At 41.0% G+C, this 18706-nt stretch overlaps 1 protein-coding gene across 2 annotated transcripts in view; it reads right to left on the reverse strand.

Moving 5' to 3' along the window:
- DAB1 (DAB adaptor protein 1) overlaps positions 1-18706 on the reverse strand; it is a 1363191-nt gene that overhangs the window by 528370 nt on the left and 816115 nt on the right. The gene's annotated exons all lie outside the window — the stretch shown is intronic.

Genomic DNA, 18706 nt, shown 5'->3' on the forward strand with positions numbered 1-18706 from the left:
ATTAAAATACTGGAGTATTGATAATACTGAGAAATCTGAGCAATTCAAAGGGCCAAACCTATATTTTGAAAATTCATAATCGCATGCTCTCACAAGTACGTAATAAAATTAAACAAGATTCTGACACTTGATGATTCAGGTGTCATAACTTGTAGGATACTTTTGCCAGGAAAATCAGCCGTTCTTCTGGGTTGCTTCCATTTACACAGCCATGAAAACAAGTCCATCTCCCCTCACTCCTCTCCCTTCATCTATATTTGCTAAATAGACCAAACCTTATTTAAGGACAGACAATATGTAATGAACTAATTTTATAAATATGGGTTCACTTTTTGTTTCCATTAGGAAGTATGAACTTTCATGTCCCATTGTTTGTTCCAGAGAATATTACAAGCTCAGGTCAGAAGTTTTAGGGAGAAGAAGTTCAGCTTCATGACTCTGTGGGAAAGTATTTAGCCAGAAAGATACATCCTATATAAAAGTGTTTATACTCATGATGGAATTCAACAGTTGAGAGAAAAAAAAAAAAAAAAAGGAGGAGGCATGCTTCATAAGGCAAGCGGGCCATTTCAACAAAATAATTCTCCTTCAGAACCTTTAGTGTTTGAGGCAGATAAAAACAAAGGGATTCTAGGGAGTGCCAGAACATGAACATGTCCTTAAATATAGATTATAATGATTCTGGATGCTCTGACACCTGGAACTGTTCGGGTACTAAGAAAGGAAGCACCGGGTCTAGGAGAAGGGAGGTTGTAGCCTGTACTCAGTAGGGAAATGAAATATAAGTAAGGAGGACAGTGGCCTGGGCCCCCAGCCTAGGAAGCAAGGAGGCATCACAAGATGGTACCGCTTAGCTTTATTCCATGGAAAATAACCAACCCAATAATTTAGTATTCAGATTCATAGGTCTAATCTTTGGCTAAGGAAATCATGGCAAGAGAAAGGAATGTCAAATAACTTGCTGGAGGTTACACGTACTAAAAAAATTACTGTTGGCCATCAAACTGCAATTTCTATAGAGTGCCATATGTTTTATGTAGAGTTTCTATGAGACGAGAAAACTGAGTCTCCAACAAGCTAACTGAAGTACTCAAGGTGTTACTAGTTCTCAGGATTAGAGCCCAGGACTTTTGCCCAAATGACGAATTTCTTCATGTACACAAACACTTTCATCTCTTATAATGGGACATTTTTTTTCCAGCTAAATACTTTCCTACAGAGCCATGACTGCCTGCTAAGTTCTGGCTCTTAATTGCTAGGTAATACTGGCCAACGTCATATTATAAACCACCTATCTATTCATTCAGCTTCATTATTGACCGTTAGCTCCTTGATGGAAGGAACTGTGTCTTGTTATCCCTATTTTCTAGGATAAGCCATAGGGCCTGGCTCAAAAATACTTGTTGAATAAACAAATGGACTAGATTAAACTGTATATAGGATATACTTGGTTCTCAGGCATGCCTATAAACAGTGCAATCATGCATACAAAATGAAAAAAATGTACATTTCATACTATGTGTAACATTTCTCATAGTGCTTTTATCTATCTATACAATTTCCCATTCTTTTGTGACGATCTCCCTGACCTTCATCCAAAGTAATCATGCCTTCTACTAAACTTTGTTAATATATTTATTACAATAGAAAGAAGCCAAAGAGAGCCATGAACCAGGCTTTCTCTTGGATGAAGTTCAGTCTTCATCTGTGAAATGGTGACACTTTCTCCCACTTATTTAATATGTATTGAGTAGTTTCTGGGTCCATGTATATATGTGCATGGTCCAAAAGCAAAAGGAGGAGCAGAACGTGGTTCACGTTCGCAGAGATTTTATAACTTAGTGCGGGAGACAGAGATGGAAGCAGATAATTACAATGCAGTGTAGAAAGCGCTGTCTTAAAAACTATGTTCCAGAGGGCCAGAAAAAAACCGCTGGGCCCAGCCCTGGGGTTTTAGGGAGAATCTATTCAATGTAATGGCTAAGGGCTCAGGCTTTGGACCCGAAGCCTTGGGGTCAAATTTCAGCCTGACCACTTTGCCCTTGTGTGAACTTAGGCAGTTTACTCAATGCAGTGGTCGCTGTAAATTGCTGCAGCCATGTGGAAAACAGTATGGAGTTTTCTCAAAAAGCTACAGTTGCCATATGATCCAACAACCCCTACTCCTACACATAAACCCAGACAAACTGTCTTTCAAACAGATACACAAACCCCTAAGTTCATAGCAGAACTATTTACGATAGCTAGGATACAGAAACAATCTAATTGTCGATGGACAGATAAATGGATAAAGATGAGGTACATGTACACAATGGAATATTACTCAACCATAAAAAAGAATGAAATGATGTCATTTGCAGCAACATGGATGGACCTAGAGATTACAGTATGAAGGGAAGTAAGTCAGATGCCTAATATCATATGATATCACTTTTATGTGGCATCAAAACTATGACACAAATGAACCAGGCTACAAAATAGAAAGAGACCTGCAGACACAGAGAACAGACTTGTGGCTGCCAAGGGAGAGAAGGGGCGGAAGGAAGAACTGAGATTTTGGGATTAGCAGCTGCAAACTATTATGTATAGAATGGATAAACAGCAAGGTCCTGCTGTACAGCACAGGGAACTAGAGTCAATACCCTGTGATAAACCACGGTGAAAAAGAATACATGTGTGCCTGTGTAATTAAAAAAATACTAAAGACCCTCATAAACCAAGTTCCTCAGGCCCAGCTTGATTTGCAGGTGCTGAGGAATCACTGTAGAGTTCTGACACAATCAGCTTTAAGGGTGTGGGTGATCGCCCTGGTGGTTGTGTACAGGATGGCTTTGGAGGGGCCAGGACTGGAGGGACGTCACAGAGTTATGCACTGATGAAAGCTTGATTCTGTTATGATAAACTTGGCAGTAAATAACACACCTCCTCCTAAAATTTAGTGCCTTTTCCAGGATGTTGGACCCTCTATCCTCTTTACGGTTGTTCCAAGATTTCTCTGGGTTGGATGTCATTACTGACTCAAAGGACAAGAGTTTGAGCAAGTTCCGGGAGTTGGTGATGGACAGGGAAGCCTGGCGTGCTGCAGTCCAAGGGGTCGCAGAGTCAGACATGACTGAGCAACTGAATTGAACAGAACTGGGAGAAAGTCCAGGGTTTCAGGGCTGCATGAGTAGCTCTACTTTCCAAGGGTAAGAGCATTTGGTAGTTACAGTATTAGAAAGGCTTGTCATGATGAATTTTATTTTTAGCAAGTGATTTGAAAATATTATGCACCTAATCTGAACTCTAACCTATGGGAAATGATTTTTCATAAAGAGAAATGTAATGCATTTTCTGAAATAGTATGAAATTTAAGTGGCTATCCAAGGCTACTTTGTTAAAATTATCTGCTGATATTTGATGCCAGGGACTATTTGCAAGCAAGGTTTTTGGCAAATTAGGATTTAATGGTTCGAGAAACTAGCATTTAATGAGTGCCTACTGAATGCTAGTGCTTTTATACATATTATGATCACTTAAAAAGACTGTTAGATGAACAGAATTTCTATTCTTTCAGTAAGTCTAATAACTAAACTTACTAAAGTATCTATAACTTTAAAGACCATGAATGGCTTGCAGATTTTTCTTTAGAACACCCATATACCTGCATTTACATTGGATGAATTACATGCTCACCATGTATTTGTTTATTCAAATTATACTTGTTATTTTTATCCTGTAATCTACTAAGTAACATGCACAGTGATGCAATATATTCACAAAAAGAGTATTTATTTTTATGAAATCTAAGTTGAATGCTTTGGAAAGACCTGATAACATAAATGAACTGCCTAATAAAATGTTGGATTAAGTTGGAATAGGACACTATAAAGGATAGAAGGAAGTGGTAAACGTTTAAAGTGTTGTTAAAACACGCATTCTACTTTAAAGAATCTGACACTGAAAAACATTTTAAAATGCTTTATATATATGGTTCATGCCAGGGGTCTGGTCAGTGGGCTATGCCCTCCAAGAGAAGCCCTGGGCTGTAGATGAGAAGATTGATTTTTAAAAATTTATATTTATTTTGAAATAAATTATTTAATGTCTGTACAGATTATGTTTATTTGTGCCCAACTCTTTGCAACCCCATGGGCCTTCCAGGCTCCTCTGTCCATGGAATTCTCCAGGCCAGAATACTGAAGTGGGTAGTCATTTTCTTATTCAGGTGATCTTCCCAACCCAGGGATTGAACCCAGGCCGCCAGCATTGCAGGCAGATTCTTTACTGTCTGAGCCATCAGGGAAGCCAGGAAAGTAGCACTAGCACTGATTTTTCCTAATGAATCTGCATTTTGGACCCTTCTGGGTGGGACAGCTCACCTCTGCTGCACTCTGTGCAGCTGCGGCAGCTGGAAGGTCAGGGGCGGGGAGTCATGTGTAGGATAATGCATTCACACCTGGCAAGGGAAGGTGAGAAGATGCTATAAGCTTTCAGCTGACACAACAAGGGATGTTTGGACATCTTTTCCTCTCTCTGTGTGGCTTCTCCACATGGTCTCTCTAGCATGGTGGCTTCAGAGGAGTCAGAGTTCTTACAAATCAGTTCTGGATTCCCGAGGGATCACTAAAAGGAGTAAGCCTAGTAAAGTTGTATTGCCTTTTACAATCTAAACTCACACGTGTCCTTTCCACTGGAACCTACCCATCAGAGGATTTACAAATATGCACCCATGTTCAAGAGCAAACAGCATGCATCCTGCCTCAGATGACATTCCAAGTAGACCACATGGGATGAGAATAGTTGGCCATCTTTGGAAAATGCTATCTGCTATACCTGTTTTAACTTATTATCTTTTTTCCCGATTACTGGCTAAGAATCTGGATGCATGTAAGCTAAGTCACTTCAGTTGTGTCCAACTCTGTGGCCCTATGACCTGACAAGCTCCTCTATCCATGGGATTTTTCCAGGCAAGAATACTGGAGTGTGTTGCCATGCCCTCCCCCAGGGGATCTTCCTGACTTATGGATTGAACCTGTGTCTCTTTTGTCTCCTGCATTGGCAGGTGGGTTCTTTACTGCTAGCACCAACTGGTAAGCCCAAAGATCCTGATATCAATAGATAAAAGTAATTTCATTGGAATTAATTCTTACAACAAACCTACTAGATGGGCGCCAAGCTGGGGACCAGGAAGCCGAGGCTCAGAGAAACAGTCTGACTAAAGCCTGCTCTCTCCCCGTTAACACTTGCTGCATTTCTTCCTCTGATAAGGCATGAAGCTTGTGTTTTCTATATGTAAACATTATGTTCCTCCCAAGACCTATAAACCAGCCCAACCCATTGGGACATCAAAAAACCTGGATGGACAAAATGGAGTGTGGATTATTTCAGTTCCACAGCACATCACACATCACCTGTATTAGTGTCTCCAAATTTCTGATTTACATTAGAATCATCTGGGAAACCTAAAAATTTCTGATTTCCACATTGCACCCTATACCAATGAAATCACAATGTCTGTGGGTAGACGCCAGGCATCAGTCATTCTTAGATGATCCCAAAGTGAAGATCCCAAAGATGGGATTCTTAGATGATACCAAAGTGCAGCAAAGTTCAGTTCAGTTCAGTTCATTTCAGTCGCTCAGTCGTGTGCAACTCTTTGCGACCCCATGAATCGCAGCACGCCAGGCCTCACTCCATCACCGTCTCCCAGAGTTCACTCAGACTCATGTCCATTGAGTCCGTGATGCCATCCAGCCATCTCATCCTCTGTCGTCCCCTTCTCCTCCTGCCCCCAATCCCTCCCAGCATCAGAGTCTTTTCCAATGAGTCAGCTCTTCTCATGAGGTGGCCAAAGTACTGGAGCTTCAGCTTTAGCATCATTCCTTCCAGATTCTCTCTGATCTAATACCTCTTCAAGTTTCTACAAAGCCTTGCCTCTCTGTCTCTTTCTCTCTCATTTTTGCTACTGTTCTTGGCATCTCTGGTTCTCCTCCAAGTTGCTTACCCCAGGGGTTTGGATCAGGTAGTATCTTCAGCCCACACCTCAGACCCTAAAATGTAGCAGAGAGCCATATAACTTATAGCCCTACTATTTGTATCTCAATTTTCTCATCCACATTATAGGAAAATGACAACAATAATAATACCTCCAATGCCATGTTATCATAAGGACTAAAAGAGATAATGTGGGACATATTCAATAAATCTGTTAAAATATTTGTTGAATGGATGAAAAAATGGAATCATTTCATAAATTTCTTTTATGACCAAAGAAATTAAGTCAACATGAATCTGGTTTCAGGTATTAAACATGGATTAAATATTCATTTTAGGACACATTTGTTTTAAATTTAACACATGGGTTCATGAATAACACTATAAAGAACCCATTCCTTAAAATATTAATATAAATATCTATGCACAAGGGGAAATAATTGGGGGATTTTATCTCCTCTGACGAATGGGAAAAAAGGCCATTTAAACATATTACTTTCTCCCTTTCAGAGAGTGGAGGTGAAGCACAAGAAATCCAAGTTCACAAGCAAGGGCCATGATAAAAAATGCAGGTGCTATGAAACATTTATAAGGGCCTCGCATAAGGCAGTATGTAGGCTTGAATCTGAAATGACATTTTGGCATAAAACAGATCTCCCACAGGCAGATTTGAAACTTCCAGAAAAGTCTGAAAATGACATCTTTCAAAATGAACAATCATCAAATATGCCCAAGTCATTACCTCAAAGTACTTTGCTAATGAGACAGGCTGAAGAAATGGCTAAAAATAATTGACCCCAGTTTTACAGCTGAAAGTTGTAAAAAAAAAAAACACCACAAAAAGCTATTGCAGGGTACCAACCTAGAATTAGGCACTGGCAACTGTATGGCATATTAAATACAAACATTAGGACATGTCTGGCTCAGTAGAGAACCACTGCCAATAGCTTTTTACTCACGAATTTCAAATTGCTTTACAAATGACTTGATGTCATCTTTTCTCCTGTAAATTTTATTCTCCTTATACAGTGCTATGTTTTTTTTCAAAAGACATTCACCCCAATATCTAATGAGATGTTTGCTCCAATATCTTATTAGGTCCTTGCACAATGCTGTAAATGAGGCAAGGCAGATTTTATTGTTCCCATTTTGTAGATAAAGATATTGAGGTCTGGAGAGGTTAATAACTTGCCTACATCTTTCAGAGTCTTTCAAATAGCCTGCTCTGTCTCAGCTAAACAAAAATCACAGCACAACATGGGTACCTGTATAAGTGTTTTTCAGGAAGGAAGTCAAGATAGGAAGAAGGAAATTAATGTCTATGGAGCACTTATTATGTGAACTATTGGACACAATGTAGAGAGTTGCTTCTGGTGTGTTAAATATAACAAGCAGGCTATAAACTGGTTGTACCTAATCATCTCAATAAAAGCATGCAGAGGAAAAACACAGAAGAAACCAGGTACTCTTCTAGACACTGGAACTTGGCAGTGGAAAGACACGCAATCCCTGTCCTGTGCTGCATATGTGCTGGAGGTGTAACGGACAATAGAGAGGAAAATCAAGTTATCCATCCATCAAGAATATTCCCTGTGGTGATAGTGCCCTGGTGTGGGAATAAGATAATAAGAAATGCACAGGATGCGAGTGGGGGAAAGATGGACAAATCTGAGCATAACCAGAAGGATGCTAAAGAAGAACACACTGTACAAGGTCTCAGAAAGAAGCATGTTAGGGCAGGAAACATGGAGAATAAAAGCCCGTGGTAGGAATGAGCTTCAGGAAATGGAGGAACAGTCTAAAGGTCAATGTCACAAGCAGAACCAGAGATGAGGAGGACAGAGGAAATAGGTAGTCAAGGGGCCGATTGTGATGGGCCTCGCAGGCCGTGTAAGTTGTCTGAATTTTATTAAAATGTGACGAGTAACATCAGAATTTCTTCAATACAAGAGTCCTCCCTTACCCTAGGGGATACGTTCCAAAACCTCCGTGGATGCCTGAAACCACATATGGTACCACAGTACCAAACCCTGCATATACTATGTTATTACCTACGGTTGTTGTTGTTCAGTTGTGTGTGACTCTTTGTGACCCCACGGAATGCAGCAGTCCAGGCTTTCATGTCCTTCACCATTTCCCAGAGCTTGCTCAAACTCATGTCCATTGAGTCAGTGATGCCATCCAACCATCTCATCCCCTGTCTTCCCCTTCTCCTCCTGCTTTCAATCCTTCCCAGCATCAGGGTCTTTTCTAGTGAGTCAGCTCTTTGCATCAGGTGGCCAAAGTATTGGAGCTTCAGCTTCAGCATCAGTCCTTCCAGTGAATATTCAGGGCTGATTTCCTTTAGGATGGACTGGTTGGATCTCCTTGCAGTCCATGGGACTCTCAAGAGTCTTCTCCAACACCACAGTTCAAAAGCATCAGTTCTTTGGCACTCAGCTTTCTTTATAGTCCAATGCTCACATCCATGCATGACTACTGGAAAAACCATAGTTTTGACTATACTGAGGTTTGTTGGCAAATTAATGTCTGCTTTTTAAGTATGCTGTCAACTTTTCTTCTAAGGAGTAAGCGTCTTTTAATTTCATGGCTGCAGTCACCATCTGCAGTGATTCTGGAGCCCAAGAAAAGAAAGTCTGTCACTGTTTCCATTGTTTCCCCATCTATCTGCCATGAAATGATGGGACCAGATGCCATGATCTTAGTTTTTTGAATGTTGAGTTTTAAGCCAGCTTTTTCATTCTCCCCTTTTACCTTCAGCAAGATGCTCTTTAGTTCCTCTTCGCTTTCTGCCATAAAGGTGGTGTCATCTGCATATCTGAGGTTATTGATATATCTCCCTGCAATCTTGATTCCGGTCTGTGCTTCTTCCAGCCCAGTATTTCGCATGATGTACTCTTCATATAAGCTAAATAAGCAGGCTGACGATATGCAGCCTTGATGTACTCCTTTCCCAATTTGGAACTAGTCAGTTGTTTCATGTCTGGTTCTAACTGTTGCTTCTTGACCTGCATACAGGTTTCTCAGGAGGCAAGTAAAGTGGTCTGGTATTCTTATCTCTTTAAGAATTTTCCACAGTTTGTTGTGATCTACACAGTCAAAGGATTTATCATAGTCAATGAAGCAGATGTTTTAATGGAATTCTCTTGCTTTTTCTATGACCCAATGGATGTTGGCAATTTGATCTCTGGCTCCTCTGCCCTTTCTAAATCCAGCTTGAACATCTGGAAGTTCACTGTTCAAATACTATTGAAGCTTTGCTTGGAGAATTTTGAGCATTATTTTGCTAGCGTGTGAGATGAGTGCAACTGTGCAGTAGTTTGAGCATTCTTTGGCATTGCCTTTCTTTGGGATTGGAATGAAAACTGATGTTTTCCAGTCCAGTGGCCCCTGCTGAGTTCTCCAAATTTGCTCACATATTGAGCACAGCAGTTTCACAGCATCATCTTTCAGGATTTGAAATAGCTCAGCTGGAATTCCATCACCTCCACTAGCTTTGTTTGTAGTGATGCTTCCTAAGGCCCACTTGACTTCAGACTTCAGGTTGTCTGGTTCTAGGTGAGTGATCTCATGATCATGATTATCTGAGTCATTAAGATCTCTTTTGTATAGTTCTCCTGTGTATTCTTGCCACCTCATCTTAATATCTTCTGCTTCTGTTAGGTCCATACCGTTTCTGTCCTTTACTGCACCCATCTTTGCATGAAATGTTCCCTTGGCATCTCTAATTTTCTTGAAGAGATCTCTAGTTCATTCCTTTTCTATTGTTTTCCTCTATTTCTTTGCACTGATCACTAAGGAAGGCTTTCTTATCTTTCCTTTCTGTTCTTTGGAACTCTGCATTCAGATAGGCACATCTTCCCTTTTCTTCCTTGCCTTTCACTTCTCATTTTTTCTCAGCTATTTTAAGGCCTCCTCAGATAACTATTTTGTTTCTTGCATTTCTTTTTCTTGTGGATGGTTTTGATCACCACCTCCTATACAATGTTATGAACCTCTGTTCATAGTTCTTCAGGCACTCTATCAGATATAATCCCTTGGATCTCTTTGTTACTTCCACTGTATAATTGTAAGGGATTTGATTTAGGTCATACCTGAATGGCCTAGTGGTTTTCCCTACTTTCTTCAATTTCAGTCTGAATTTGGCAGTAAGGAGTTCATGATCTGAGCCACAGTCAGTTCCTGGTCTTGTTTTTGCTGGCTGTATAGAGCTTCTCCATCTTCAGCTGCAAAGAATATAATCAATCTGACTTCATTATTGACCATCTGGTGATGTCCATGTGTAGAGTCATCTCTTGTGTTCTTGGAAGAGGGTGTTTGCTATGACCAGTGCATTCTCTTGGCAAACCTATGTTAGCCTTTGCCCTGCTTCATTCTGTACTCAAAGGTCAAACTTGCCTGTTGTCAAACTTGACTTCCTACTTTTGCATTCCAGTCCCCTGTGATGCAGAGGACATCTTTTTTTTTTTTTTTTTTTGGTGTTAGTTCTAGAAGGCCATGTAGGTCTTCATAGAATCATTCAATTTCAGCTTCTTCAGCATTAGTGTTTGGGGCATAGACTTGGATTACTGTGATCTAAATGGTTTGCCTTGGAGATGAACAGAGGTCATTCTGTCATTTTTGAGATTGTACCCAATTACCACATTTTGGACTCTTGTTGATTATGAGGATTACTCCACTTCTTCTAAGGGATTCTTGCCCACAGTAGTAGATATAAAGGTCACTTATATAAAGGTCAAATTCGCCCATTCCTGTCCATTTTAGTTCACTGATCCCTAAAATGTCAATATTCACTCTTGCCATCTCCTGTTTGACCACTTACAACTAACCTTGATTTATGGAACTAACATTCCAGGTTCCTATGCAATATTGTTTTTTTACAGCATCAGACTTTACTTTCATCACCAGATATCCACACCTGAATGCTGTTTCCACTTTGGCTCAGCTTCTTCATTCTTCTGGAGTTATTTCTCCACTCTTTTCCAGTAGCATATTGGGCACCTAATGAGTTGGGGAGTTCATCTTTCATGTCATATCTTTTTGTCTTTTCATACTATTCATGGGGTTCTCAAGAAAAGAATGCTGAAGTGCCATTCCCTTCTCCAGTGGACCATGTTTTGTCAGAACTCTCCACCATGACCCATCATCCTGGGTGGCCCTACACAGCATGGCTCATAGTTTTACTGAGTTAGACAATGCTGTGATACAGGTGATCAGTTTGGTTAGTTTTTTGTGATTGTGGTTTTCAGTCTGACTGCTCTCTGATGGATTAGGATAAGGGGTTTGTGGAAGCTTCTTGATGGGAGGGACTGGCTGTGGGGTAAAGGGTCTTGCTCTGGTGGGTGGGGCCATGCTCAGTAAATCTTTAATACAATTTTCTCCTGATAGGTAGGGGTGTGTTCCCTCCCTGTACTTTGGCCTGAGGTCAAACTGTGGCAGGGGTAATGGTGACCTCCTTCAAAAGGACTTCTGCCAGCACACTGGCGCTCCCAGGATTGTTGTATTCAGTGCCCCTGACTGTCGACCCATGCCTACCTCTGATAAAGTTTAATTTGTACATTGTTGTTGTTGCAATTTAGTTGCTAAGTCATGTCCAATTCTTTGTGACCCCATGGACTATGGCCCACCAGGCTCCTCAGTCCATGGGATTTCCCAGTCAAGAATACTAGAGTGGGTTGCCATTTCCTTCTCCAGGGGATCTTCCCAACCTAGGGACTGAATCAGTGTCTCCTGCATTGCCAGGCAGATTCTTTTACCAGTGAGCCACCAGGGACATTAGACACAGTAAGAGGTCTACAATAAGAACTAATAATAAAACAGAACAGTTATAATACTACACTATAATGAAAGTTACATGTATGTAGTCTTTCTCTGAAAATATCTTACTGTACACATTTAAGGCCTTTTCCATGTTAACGAAGCACTCTCCATGCCCTGTGGCTATAATTTTTGTGGGTTGAAGTGCGACAGCAATATTAGCAAGAATTTCTTTTTCTTCCTTCACAATTTCATGAGTGCTGGTGGTGCTTCAGTCACTAAGTTGTGTCTAACCCTTGCAACCTCATGGACTGGAGCCTGACAGGCTCTTTGATAAACAGAAGATTTGATCTTAGTGACCTTGGCATACAATTTTGTTTTCTTTCTATATTGAAAACTTTCACCTTTTCAGTGAAAGGAAACATCTTACCGTTTCTCTTTGGCATATCTAAATTGCCAGCATCAGTGCTTTTTAAGTTTTTTTGTTTTAATTGGAGTATACCTGATGAACAACGTTGTAATCGTTTCAGGTAGACAGCAAAGGGACTCAGCCATACCCAACATCACTACTCTTGTTGCTTTGGGGTCATTATTAAGCAAAGTGAGGTTTACTTGAATACAAGCCCTGAGATACCAGATCAGTCGACCTGAAAACCAGGATGACTTAAGTGACTAAGGGACAAAGGGATGATTCAGGTCCTGTGTTGGATGAATTGGGATGGTGCCATATTTCATCATGCTACTCAACACAGTGTACAATTTAAACTGATGAATTGTTTACTTGAGGAATTTTCCATTTAATATTTTTGGACTATGGTTGATCATGAGTAACTAAAACTGCAGAAAGTGAAACCATCAGTAAGGGGGTAGTATGGTATGTGTTTTGGGTAGGGGACTTGTGAATGATCTGATTTACATGTTACAAGTACCGATCGGGCTGCATGTAGAAAACAGCTTGTAAGGAGGAGGCAAATGAAGGGGACCAAAGAGTAGCTGGTAGGAATTGTCCAAACTGTCCAGTCCAAGTAAGAAAAGACAATGGCTTGGTTAGTGAAATAGGCCTAGAGGTGCTGAGAACTAATTTGGTTGAGATGTTTCTTCGGGGGTAGAGGGGGTCCGAGGGGCTCCGGGTCGGGGTCTGAGTTCAAATGATTCTACTCTCTACCAGTTGGGGGCACTCAGGGAAAGAGCAACTTTGGGAGAACATTGAAAAGTTCTGTTTTGGACATGCTAGATTTCCCAGTGGGCCCGTGGTAAAGGCAGTCTGGAGCTTAGGGGAGTGGTCAGGGCTGCGGGCTTATATTTGAGAGTCATGGGTATATAAATGGCTTTTAAAGTCATGTGGCTAGCTAAGATCATCCAGGGAGAGAACAGCTGGAGAAGAGGGCTCAGAACAGAACCCTAGACTTTCCTAGGATTGTTTAAAGTATTTTTATCAGAGCAAAGTTGCTTTACAATACTGTGTTACTTTCTCCTGTATAAGAAAGTGAATCAGTTATACACATACTTTTATCTCCTCTTTTTAGAGTTCCTTCCCATTTAGATCACCTCAGAGCACTCTCCCGTGTACTATATGAGAGTACAGAGTATAGTTCCCTGTACTATATGGTAGGTTCTCATTAGTTGTCTATTTACCATTTTTAGGTCTGGAAGAGGAGGAGCCAGCAGACAACAGTGAAGACTGTAAATGAGCAGCCAGGAGGCAAAAGGTAGAAGGAAACTGGGAATCTACTCTAAGTTCTCTTGGAAAATAAGAGAGAAAGAGAAAGAGAAAGAATTGTTTCTAGAGGTTGGTGTTTCAGACACAAAACGTCTCTATGCTGCTGGTATACAAATTATCTCAAAAAATTGTTAACATTTCCTCGAAAATCACAAGAGGGTAAGAACTGGGTACTGACCTCTGAGGCAGAGAGCTGGAACTTGAGATGAAGTCCTGCCACTGCCTCGTGCTATTTCTTGCAACTTGAATGCATCAAAACTGCAGGCAACTTGGCCTTATCTTCTATCAAGTTGGGATGACAGAAGCCAACAGCAAACCCACAGGCTTAGCAGAGCACACTCCTCTGTGCCACCCTCTTCTTGTGACTCTTCCCTCCACATTGCATTGGATTGAAACCTGCTGCTTTCAGACCTGACTCTAGCTTCTAGGCCGTGAACTCTAAGAGCAAGGATACCATGTTATATACACTGGGTGCCAGGTGATGCCTGGTGCATGGAATAGAGGAGGAGCCAAGATCTGGCTCTTCGGATGAAACTTCCTCCATTTTTACTAGTGCTGCAACACTGGACACACTACTTATGCTCTGATCCTCAGCTTCCTGATGGTTAAATGGGAATTGACACCTGTATCACAAGGAGATAACATATAAAGTGCTTACTAGAGTGCTTGGTCCTGGCTAGGAGGAGATACAGTATTAGCACGAGCACACCTTGTTTTATTGCCCTTTGCTTTGTTGCACTTCACAGATACTGGATTTTTTTAGTCAAATAGAATGTTTGTGGCAACCCTGCATTGTGCAAGTCTATCAAGACCATTTTTCCAAGAGTATTTGCTGACTTTGTGTCTCAGTGTCACATTTGGCTAATTCTCACAACATGTCAAACTTTTTCATTATTATTATACTTGTTATGGTGAGCTGTGGTCAGCGATCTTTGATGTTATTATTGTAATTGATTTGAAGAACCACAAACTGTACCCATGTAAGACAGTCAACAATTGATAAATGTGTGTTCTGACTGTTCCAGCATCTGGCCATGCCCCCTGTCTCGCCCTCTTCTCGAGTGTCTCTGTTTCTGGAGATAAAACAGTACTGAAACCAGGTCAGTTAATAATCTTATAATGGACTATAAGTATTCAAGTGAAAGGAAGAGCCATACTTCTCTGACTTTAAATAAAAAACTGAAGACTATTAAACTTAGTGAAGAAGGCATGCTGAAAGACAAGACAGGCTGAAAGCTAGGCCTCTTGCACCAAACCACCAATCTGGATGCAAAGGAAAAGTTTCTTGAAATAACTTAAACTCGCTCCTCCAGTGAACACATGAATGATAAGAAAGTAAAATAGCCTTATTGCTGATAGGGAGAAGGTTCTAATGTTTGGATAGATCAAACCAGTCACAACATTTCCTTAAGCTGAAGCCATATTCAGAGCAAGGCCCTGCTGCTGCTGCTGCTAAGTCACTTCAGTCATGTCCGACTCTGTGTGACCCCATAGACCAGGCTCCCCCATCCCTGGGATTCTCCAGGCAAGAACACTGAAGTGGGTTGCCATTTCCTTCTCTAACTTTCTTTAATTCTATGAAAGTTGAAAGAGGTGAGGATGCTGAAGAAGAAAAGTTTGAAGCTAGCAGATATTGGCTCATGAGGTTTAAGGAAAGTAGTCATGTCCAGAACATAAAATTGCAAGATGAAGCAGCAAGTGTTGATGTAGAAGCTACAGCAAGTTCTCCAGAAGATGTAGCTAAGACAATTGATGAAGTTAGCTACACTAAACGTCAGATTTTCAGTGCAGACAAAATAGCCTCCTATTGGAAGAAGATGCTATCTAGGACTTGCACAGCTGGAGAGGAGAAGTCAATGCTTGGCTTCAAAGTTTCAAAGGACAGCTGACTCATTTGTTAGGGGCTAGTGTAGCTGGTGACTTTAAGTTGAAGCCAATGCTTATTTACCATTCTGAAAATCCTAAAATTAAATCCTAGCCCTTAAGAATTATACTAAATTTACTCTGCCTGTGCTATAAACTGGATAACAAAGCCTGGATGACAGCACATCTGTTGACAATGTGGTTTATGGAACATTTAAAGCCCACAACTGATATATATTGCTCAGAAAAAAAGACTCTTTTCAATTTTTTACTGCTCACTGATAATGTGCCTGGTCACCCAAGAGCTCTGATGGAGTTGTACAATAATTAAGGCTATTTTCATGCCTGCTAACACAGCATCCATTCTGTAGCCTTGTAAATTAACGAGTAATCCCAACTTTCAAGTCTTCTTATTTAAGAAATACGTTTGTAAGGCTACAGCTGCCATAGATGGTGATTCCGCTGGTGGATCCAGACAAAGTAAGCCAAAATCCTTCTAGAAAGGATTCACTATTCTAGATGTCATCAAGTACATTTGAGATTCATGGGAAGAGGTTAAAATATCAACACTAACAGCAGTTTGAAAGAAGTTGACTTCAACCCTCCTGGATGATTTCGAGGGTTTCAAGACTTCAGTGGAAAAAGTAACTTGCAGATGTGGTAGAAAGAGCAAGAGAACTAGAATTAGAAGGGGAGCCTGAAGATATGACTAAACTGCTGTAACCTCACGATTAAACTTTAACCAATGAGGAATTACTTTTTGTGAATGATCAAAGAAAGCGGTTTCTCGAGATGAAATCTACTCCTGGCGAAGATTCTGTAAAGATTGTTGAGATGACAACAAACGATTTAGAATATTACATCAACTTATTGATGAAGCAGTGGTAGAGTTTGACAAGATTGATTCCAACTTTGAAAGAAGTTCTAATGTGGGTAAAATCTATCAAATAGCATTGCTTGATACAGAGAAATTGTTCATGAAAGGAAGAGTCAATTATGTGGCAAACCTCATTGTTGTCATAGTTTAAGAAATTGCCACAACTATCCCAACCCTCAGCAATCACCACCCTGATCAGTCAGCAGCTATTAACATCAAGGCAAGATCCTCCACCAGTAAAAAGATTACAGCTTATTGAAGACTCTAATAATGGTTAACAATTTCTAGTAATAAAGTGTTTTAAAATTAAGGTATGTACTTTTGATTGTTTTTGACACATGATCCTATCACACACTTAATAGACAACAGTAGAGTGTGAACATAATTTTTAAATGCATTGGGAAATTAAAAAAAAATGGTGCACCTCATTTTACCGTAATATTCACTTTATTGTAATAGTCTGGAATCGAACTGGCAATATCTCCAAGGTCTGGAAGTATTTGTGTTGCCACACATTTGTGACCCACTGCCAGCCCTTCTCCATCCTGCTCTGAGTTCCAGAGGGTGACATGATCAGAACCACAGGGTCAGGCAGATCTGAATTTAGATCTATGTTCTTCTGTTTACCAGGTGACTTCGATAACATGTGTGTGAATTTTAGCACCATGAGCTTCAGTTTCCTTTTCTGGAAAGAGGGGATAGTAACACCAAGCCCAATGGGATGTTGGTAGGATAACTGTGAAAAAATGTAATTAAAGTCCTTAGCACTTGTGTCCTGTATGCACTAGATAAATTCTCATTGTTGTCACCATCTCTGTGATGTGCAAGAAAGTCCTTGTAAACTGTAAATGATTCTACAACCACAAAGAGATGTTTTAATTGTTATTCACAGGGAGGTCCCTTGCTGCTAGCTATAAGGCTGCCCTTGATTGAAATGTTGCATTCCTTCTTTCCATCTTGTACAGGGATCTATGTTCTTTGTCTCCTCTAAGATTTGGCCCTGGCTCACCCCCTCCAGGAAGCCTTCCCTAATTAATTGTATTTTGTCTAGTCTTTTATTCTCCAAACACTCTATCCTTGGAAGTAAATTCAGATATACAAAACAGATGAATTAGGGTTAATTAGTTGTAGCACTAGAGGATTCCTCAGGATTGTTTTAGATCATGCACACCCAAAGCACTGTTCAACTACATGCAATTTACAAATATTTGATTAACACTCAGGGGCTCTGGGACATCACTCTTGCCCACATTGAGGTCCAGATTTAGTTTGGGCTACTTAGTGTATGTATGTTAAATGTTGTTTTTCTAGTCTTCAGAGTTAGCTTTGCCTCTTCTAGGATTTACTATCAGTTTCCAACAAAAAGGAACTTGGCTTTAATTTTTATTACTTTCAGGGAAGATGTACCTCAAAAGGGTGTCATAGGTGGGACTCAGAGGCAGGGAGACTGCCAACTGATTTTCAACAAGCCACATAGTTCACGCCTATTGTCCTCTTAATTGTCTCTGTTATGGGAAGTAAGGGAGAAGGCAATGGCAACCCACTCCAGTGTTCTTGCCTGGAGAATCCCAGGGACGGGGGAGCCTGGCGGGCTGCCGTCTATGGGGTCGCACAGAATTGGACACGACTGAAGCGACTTAGCAGCAGCAGCAGCAGCGTGGAAAGTTTAAGAACTTCCTGGAACGGTAACAAATTATCAACCCAAAGTAGGGGTTTGAGGGGAATTTCACTCCCAGAAGCAAGGGATTACAGAATCATAGACCAAGATAGTAGTTTTAGAATTGTTTTTTCTTTTTTCCTTTGTTAGTCTCCTGATCAATTATGGTAAAATCATTCAAAGATGGGAGACAGTGGGCTTGCTTCAGATACGGCAATGAACGGTAGGCGGAGGGAGTGGCAGGCTCCACAGCAGGACTGGGAGAGGAGCCTTGGGAACAGAGATGATACATCTTCATGTGATAATACTGAAGACAAATATAAAACAGGCTGTGTCCCAGCCACTTAAGGGAAGGAAGGAAAAAGTAGAAGTCAGGGCCTTCTGTAATCTGTGTGCAAGCACACTCAGTCGTGTCCAACTCCTTGCTATCCCATGGACTGTAGCCTGCCTGGCTCCTCTGTCCATGAGATGTCCCAGCAAGAATACTGGAACGGGTTGCCATTTCCTACTCCAGGGGATCTTCCTGACCCAGGGATTGAACCTGCATTTTTTGTGTCTCCTGCATTGACAGGTGGATTCTTTACCACTGCACCACCTCTGAAGAATCTACTCTGGGATTTCTTGACAGGGCAGGATCCCAAGGAGGATGCAGAGGCCCGAGCAGCCAGAAGGCTCCACAAAATCACAGGGTTCCTCAGAAGGGGCACAGAAGAGCAAGCCCAGCCTCCCGATGAGCTTAAGTGTGGACACTCGGCTTTTAGGGATGATAGGAGGGACCCAGGCAGAAAGATGTAGGGTAGAGTGCAGATGCTGGTCCCTCTTCCTCCTCTCCGGCCTGGGCAGGTGCCCACTGGAG

Source organism: Ovis aries, chromosome 1 (assembly GCF_016772045.2).
Source record: "Ovis aries strain OAR_USU_Benz2616 breed Rambouillet chromosome 1, ARS-UI_Ramb_v3.0, whole genome shotgun sequence".
Lineage (NCBI taxonomy): Eukaryota > Metazoa > Chordata > Mammalia > Artiodactyla > Bovidae > Ovis > Ovis aries.